General features: G+C 44.0%; 1 pseudogene; it reads left to right on the top strand.

Annotated features, from left to right (window-relative positions):
- The window catches only part of LOC102865635, a 14,227-nt pseudogene extending 12,778 nt beyond the window's left edge, over nucleotides 1-1,449 (top strand).
- Nucleotides 1,450-6,000: the final 4,551 nt, after the last annotated feature.

Below are 6,000 nucleotides of genomic sequence, written 5' to 3'. Positions count from 1 at the left end.
GGGCACCTGGGTTGTTTCCAACTCCTTGCTATTGTGAACAGAGCCGCGATGAACATGGGTGTGCATATATCTGCTTGAATGTCAGTTATGGTCTCTTTGGGATATATTCCCAGTAGTGGAATTGCTGGGTCAAATGGTATCTCTATTTGCAACTTTTTGAGAAAGTGCCATACTGCCTTCCACAGTTGTTGCACCATTTTACACTCCCACCAACAGTGAATAAGGGTTCCAGTTTCTCCACAACCTCGCCAGCATTTGTTATATGCAACTTTTTGAGAAAGCGCCACACCGCCCTCCACAGTGGTTGCATCATTTTACACTTCCACCAACAGTGAATAAGGGTTCCAGTTTCTCCACAACCTCGCCAGCATTTGTTTCTAGCTGCTCTGTTAAATGTTGCTATTCTTGCTGGGACGAGATGATATCTCATAGTTGTTTTGCAATCACTTGTTATGCATCAGCGAGTTGGAAATGACCAAAGAGGATAGAAGGAGAATTGATGCCTTTGAGCTGTGGTGCTGGAGAAGAGTATTGAGTGTACCACGTGCTGCTAAGAAAACAAACAGATTCATCCTGGAGAGTGTTAAACTGGGCTGCTCCTTGGAGGTAAGGATTCTGAGGCTTCATCTGACAAACTTTGGACATGTTGTAAAGTCCTTGGAGAGGGACGTCATGTTTGGGAGGGTCGAGGGACAGCACAGGAGAAGACCCTCTATGAGGTGGATTGATTCAGTGACTGGGGTAATCAGGGTGGGTGTATTGGACACAGTGCAATTGGCACAGGACAGAGCAGAGTTTAGGACTGTTGTGCATAGGGTCGCTATGAGTTGCAAGCGACTTCACGACACATAACAACAACAATAACACCAGGACTGTGGGAAGGCATATTCAGAAAGGGAGCGCATCTTCCTTTGATCAAGTCCCATCAAGGAGAGAACACGAGAGATGACGGCCCGTTCTGCTGCTACTCTCATCACACATCCCTCCCATGTGATCACTCTGAGATCAATGGTATAATTCATTGTCAGAGAATCCAAATATTGTGGACTTTGTGACTCCGTAGTAACCATCTACTGCGAAGAGGGCATCCTAGGATTCTTTGTGGGTCTTATTCCTGGCCGCCTAGATGACATTATTTCTTTGCTACTCTGTAACTCACAGGACATTGGGGTTTCTACCATGAGTGAAATGAAAAGTTATTCTCAAACTGTCACAGGATTTTTTGCCAGTTTGCTGACCTACACTTTTGTGTTTGTCTCCAATCTTATGGCTCTCACCAACTGTGGGCTTGCTGGCAGTTCCCCTCCTTACGCTCCAATATATACTTCTTGGATAGATTGTTCGTCCATCCTTCAGAAAGGGGAAAATATGAGCCGAAGAAATAGCTTGTTTTTCCAGAAGGTTCCCTCAGGGAAGACTTATTGTTGTGACCTGAGAATGTTAATTTGAAGATGTGGGGCAGGGACAGTGACGTTTGTATAGTTCCAGATGCACAGAATTATGGGAGAAAATGCTGATTTCTATACAGTGTGGCACACTTAAAAAAAATAATCATTTAATCTTGGGGGGAAAAAAGAAAGAAGCTACACTACAATCTCGAAGGTGCATGGTTTGAATCCACCAGATGTTCCCCTGGAGAAGGAGGGACAAACTCCTGTTCCAGTCAGATCTGATACAACAGCGTGCGTACACACACACACACACACACACACACACACACACACACAAATAATAAAAGAAAATTTTTAAAGAAGTAGAAGCAATACAAAAGGAATTAGTGAATACTCAACTATTTCAGTAAATAGCATAAGCCAAAATACCATTGGCACTGAAAGAGGAAGTCCAAGGTGTCCTTAACAATACTTCTCTGGTACTATTATTTACGTTGTGGGCCTGTCTGTTATTTGTCTGAAAGTTTAGCTAGAGGGATGAATTTTGTTTTAGTCTTGAAGGATGATTAAAAGCCGTAGTCTGGAGAGTCTCTGAAGGCAGAGTTTCCCCCTTTTCTGTTCACTGTTGTGTCCTCTGCTTCTAAAACATTGCCTACCCACAATATTGGTACAAGAAATGCTGCATCTATCGAGCCCACCAGCCCACTCTGTGGAAGAAAGATAAAGCAATTTACTGTAATAGTGGAAGCTCAGGTGGCCTAGTAGCAAAAAACCACGCTGAAATCCTCCTGAAGGCACGCAGATCGAGGCCGCGGGAGAAGGATGGGCAATCTCCTCCTGTATGATTAAGTGCCTCTGAAAAACCCGCCAGAGGGTCAGCTATGGGTCAGTTCTGATTCTATGGTACACAACAACAACAACAGCAACAACAACAACAACAGCAACCTTTAACAGAGTCTTGGAAATATGATAGAGGGTTATCAGTAGTCAGAACTGACTCAATGGGAATGTTTTTTTACGTGTGTGTGTGTGTGTGTGTGTGTGTGTGTGTGTGTTAATTGAGTATCTAACATACAGAGGGGAAGGTCTGGGGTGTAGCTCTTAGGGAGTTGCATCAGTAACTTGAAGACGACTCTTTTCTGGTGGTTCAAATCCACCATCCGCTCCTCAGGAGAAAAATAGGCAATTTCCTCCTGTGTGGATTACAGCTTCCTGAAAACTTGCTGGCGGGTCAGCTAGCAATTGGTTCTGACTTAATGGAAAGTAACAAGAGACCTGTTGAACATTTTTCTCTTTTTATGATTCAGTGACTGGGATAATTGGGATGGGAGTGTCAGAGACGGTGCGATTGGCACAGGACAGAGCGGAGTTTAGGGCTGTTGTACATAGGGTCGCTATGAGACGCAAACGACTCAACGGCACATAACAGCAACAATTCTTTTAAACAACTTCTCAAGACCAGTAGATGGCGCTGAAGTACTTTCTGTGCTTTTAAAGAGATCCTGGCTTGGTCAACAGACAAGATCGTTGGTCTTCTTCGAGGTTTAACATTTTAAAGTTGTTCTTGTTTTTGGCGTAGGGAGAGGGTGGGAAGAATGGTAGTAACAGCAGTAAAACTTGTCTGAATTCACAAAGTGAGGCTGATAAAAATGATCATGAACACAAAGCTGATTCTCACGAGGTGGAGTTCAGATAGACCTCTATTCTCCAAACTTCTTATCAGTTCTGACATCAGCCATCCTTCTCCTGGCACTCTCTACTTCTCTGCTGGTTTCAGTAATCATTTTGATAGTTTCAAAGTACTCAGACTATACCTACAGTTGTTGTTGTTGTTAGGTGTCACTGAGTCGAGTATGACTCATAGTGATCCTATGAACAAAAAATTTGAAACCAGTGCTGTCTTGTACCATCCTCATACTTCCTGACACACAAGAGCCTATTGCAGCAGTCACTGTGTCAGTCCACCTGGTTGAGGGACTTCTCCTTCACCGACCCTCCACCCTTCCCCACATCATGTCCTTCTCCAAGGAATAGCACCTCCTAGCAGTATTCCAAAGTGTGTTAGGCGAAGTCTCATCATTCCTGTATCCGGACAGCACTCTGGCTGCACCCTCCAAGACATATCTATTCGTTTTCTTGGCTGTCCATAGGATATTCAGTGCTCATCTCCAACACCACAGCTCAAAGGCATTATTAATTCTTTTCCTGTCATCCTTATAAATTTTCCAGTTCTCAGAGGCATAGCTAGTAATTGGAAAGAGCATGGCCTGAATCAGACTCACCTTAGTCCTCAAACTGACATCACTACTTCTCAATAATTTGGAAAGGTCCCTACCTGCAAATTTCCCCTTTACAATGTATCTCCTTATTTCCTGACTGCTCATACCAAAGGTGACAATTGTGGGTCCAAGCAGATGAAGCTATTGACAGTTTCAATCTCCTCTCCATCCATCATGACACGGCCTATTAGTCCAGTGGTAAGAATCTTTGTTCTCTTGATATTGAGACACAGTCCATACCGAAGCATGTATTCCTTGATCTTCTGCAACAAGTACTTCAAATCCTCTTTACTTTATACCTGCAGTAAGTGATTTATTAAAGAAATAAGAGGGTACAACTCAGGATCAGGTTCAGCAGGCTATAACTTTCGATAGAGATCAGGGTCAGGAAACATGTGGACAATACTTCTGTCTTCAGTGCAAGACCTTCTCCGCGTCCCTTGAAAACAGGCTCTCCTTGGCCCTGCCACCAATTCTGCTGTAGTGCCCCTTCTGAGTTTCCCTCTGTCTTCAGAGTCACAGCCCGAGAACCATGTGAGTTCTTTTGGGAGGCTCCTTGCCTCCTTCCTTCTTTCCTCCTTTTGCTTCTTTGCCTCCTTCTTTTTGTCTCCCAAACCTGTATGAAGTTGGCTACTGAAATACACAACAATTTCAAGGCCTGGCTCCTACTGGGGTTTACAAACTAACAATTCCAGTATCTGTAGACCACAGGCATTTCATTTGCATAGTTGGCTATAGGCACCTTATTTACATAATCTATTGGCCAATACCTGCGAGGTGTATACCAATTCCAAGGTAGGATGTAGCCCACAATCAGACAAAAAATATAAAATCATCTTGTTTGCTGTTTATCTGGGGCGTGTTAATGAACCTGAACAAAAATACGAAACCCTCTGGGTAGAAAGCGAGGATAACTTTAACTCCTCAAGATTAAGGAGAAAATGCTCTCAAGATCATTTTTCTAAAAAGCAAAAGGCCATGCAAAAGAACTCATTTCACAACAGGAACTTGGAATATTTCTTGACAGTTCAAGGTCTTTTAGGAGCTTGATAAACTTTTATTCAAAGAATGATAGTTTCTAATAAAAGTTAACTTTGTGAGAATAAACCACATGCCTACATACCACTGAATTAAAATGACATTTTATTTGTATGTTCAAGGTTTTATGATGTGAACTCAAATATCCCTTCCTTTTTTAGAGAGAGAAGTCAGCTGGCCCAGTGGACAGAAAGCGATGCTACCAAGCCAAAGGTGGGTGACTTTTAATCTACGGCCCTCGGGCCTGTCTTTCATTGTTTTTGTTCAGACATTCCTCTAGGTCGTATAGCCCTGGTGTACAAGTTGCCGTACAGCGGTAACTTGTGGTTGCTGTGAGGATGAACACTGTGACACTGATGTGTCAAATGCGTTAATGGTTGGCTACCCAATGCGGACAGAGAGTGGGGTGGAGCTCCCCGATTAAAACAAGCTTGGAAGGAGGAGTGGCATCCACTTCCATAATAGCTTGCCTCCGGAAGCCCTATGAACCTGGAGAGAGGATGAGAGACACCCAAGCGTCGAGGACTCTCCTTCATAGGGTCACTATAAGTCGCCTGTGACTCGAGGGCACTTAACAACAACAACAACAACAAACCAGCTGTTTTGGGGAGTTTCCCCGGGATGTTGCCTCAGTTCTCGCCACCTCCTTCTCTTGTTGTTTTTATTAGGTTCCATAGACTTGAGTACGACTCATAGTGACCCGATGAACAACAGATCAGAGCCCTGTCCTATCCTGTGGCAGCCTTACCATGTCTGACATACTTGGGCCCATTGCTGCAGCCACTGTGTCAATCCACCCGGCTGAGGTGCTTCCTCTCCTTTGCCATCCCTCCACATTTCCAAGCATGATGTTCCTCTCCAAGGACTAGCCTCTGCTAGCAACATGCTCAAAGTATATGAAACAAAGCTTTGCTATCTTTGCCTCTAACGAGCACTCTGGCTTTACCTTCTCCAAGTCATATATATTTGTTCTTTTGACAGTGCATGCGGTAGTCAGTATACTTCTCAAATACCACAGTTCAAAGGCATCAATTCTTCTGTCATCTTACTATTAGTCTTACTGTTACGCTATTGTCTGTGTGGTGAATTCTTTTTCTTAGGTTGCTAAGCCCAGCTGTGGCAGCAATTCTGGACGACTGAGAAAGGGGTTCTTCTGAAGTGTGAGACAGGCTGTCTCCAACTCCCCACAGCCCAGCCAAGGCCAAGATGTGACTTTGAACATAACTTCCTGGAAGGATCAGAGATAAGAGGGAACAAGTGCATCAGAGGGCTGCTTACGTGGCCGCTGCCAA

The sequence above is a fragment of the Elephantulus edwardii genome, unplaced genomic scaffold (genome assembly GCF_000299155.1).
Source record: "Elephantulus edwardii isolate Elephantulus edwardi_28Jun2011 unplaced genomic scaffold, EleEdw1.0 scaffold00267, whole genome shotgun sequence".
Classification (NCBI taxonomy): Eukaryota; Metazoa; Chordata; class Mammalia; order Macroscelidea; family Macroscelididae; genus Elephantulus; species Elephantulus edwardii.
Note: the sequence above shows the minus strand (reverse complement) of the source record. Positions and strands in the feature narration are given on the sequence as shown.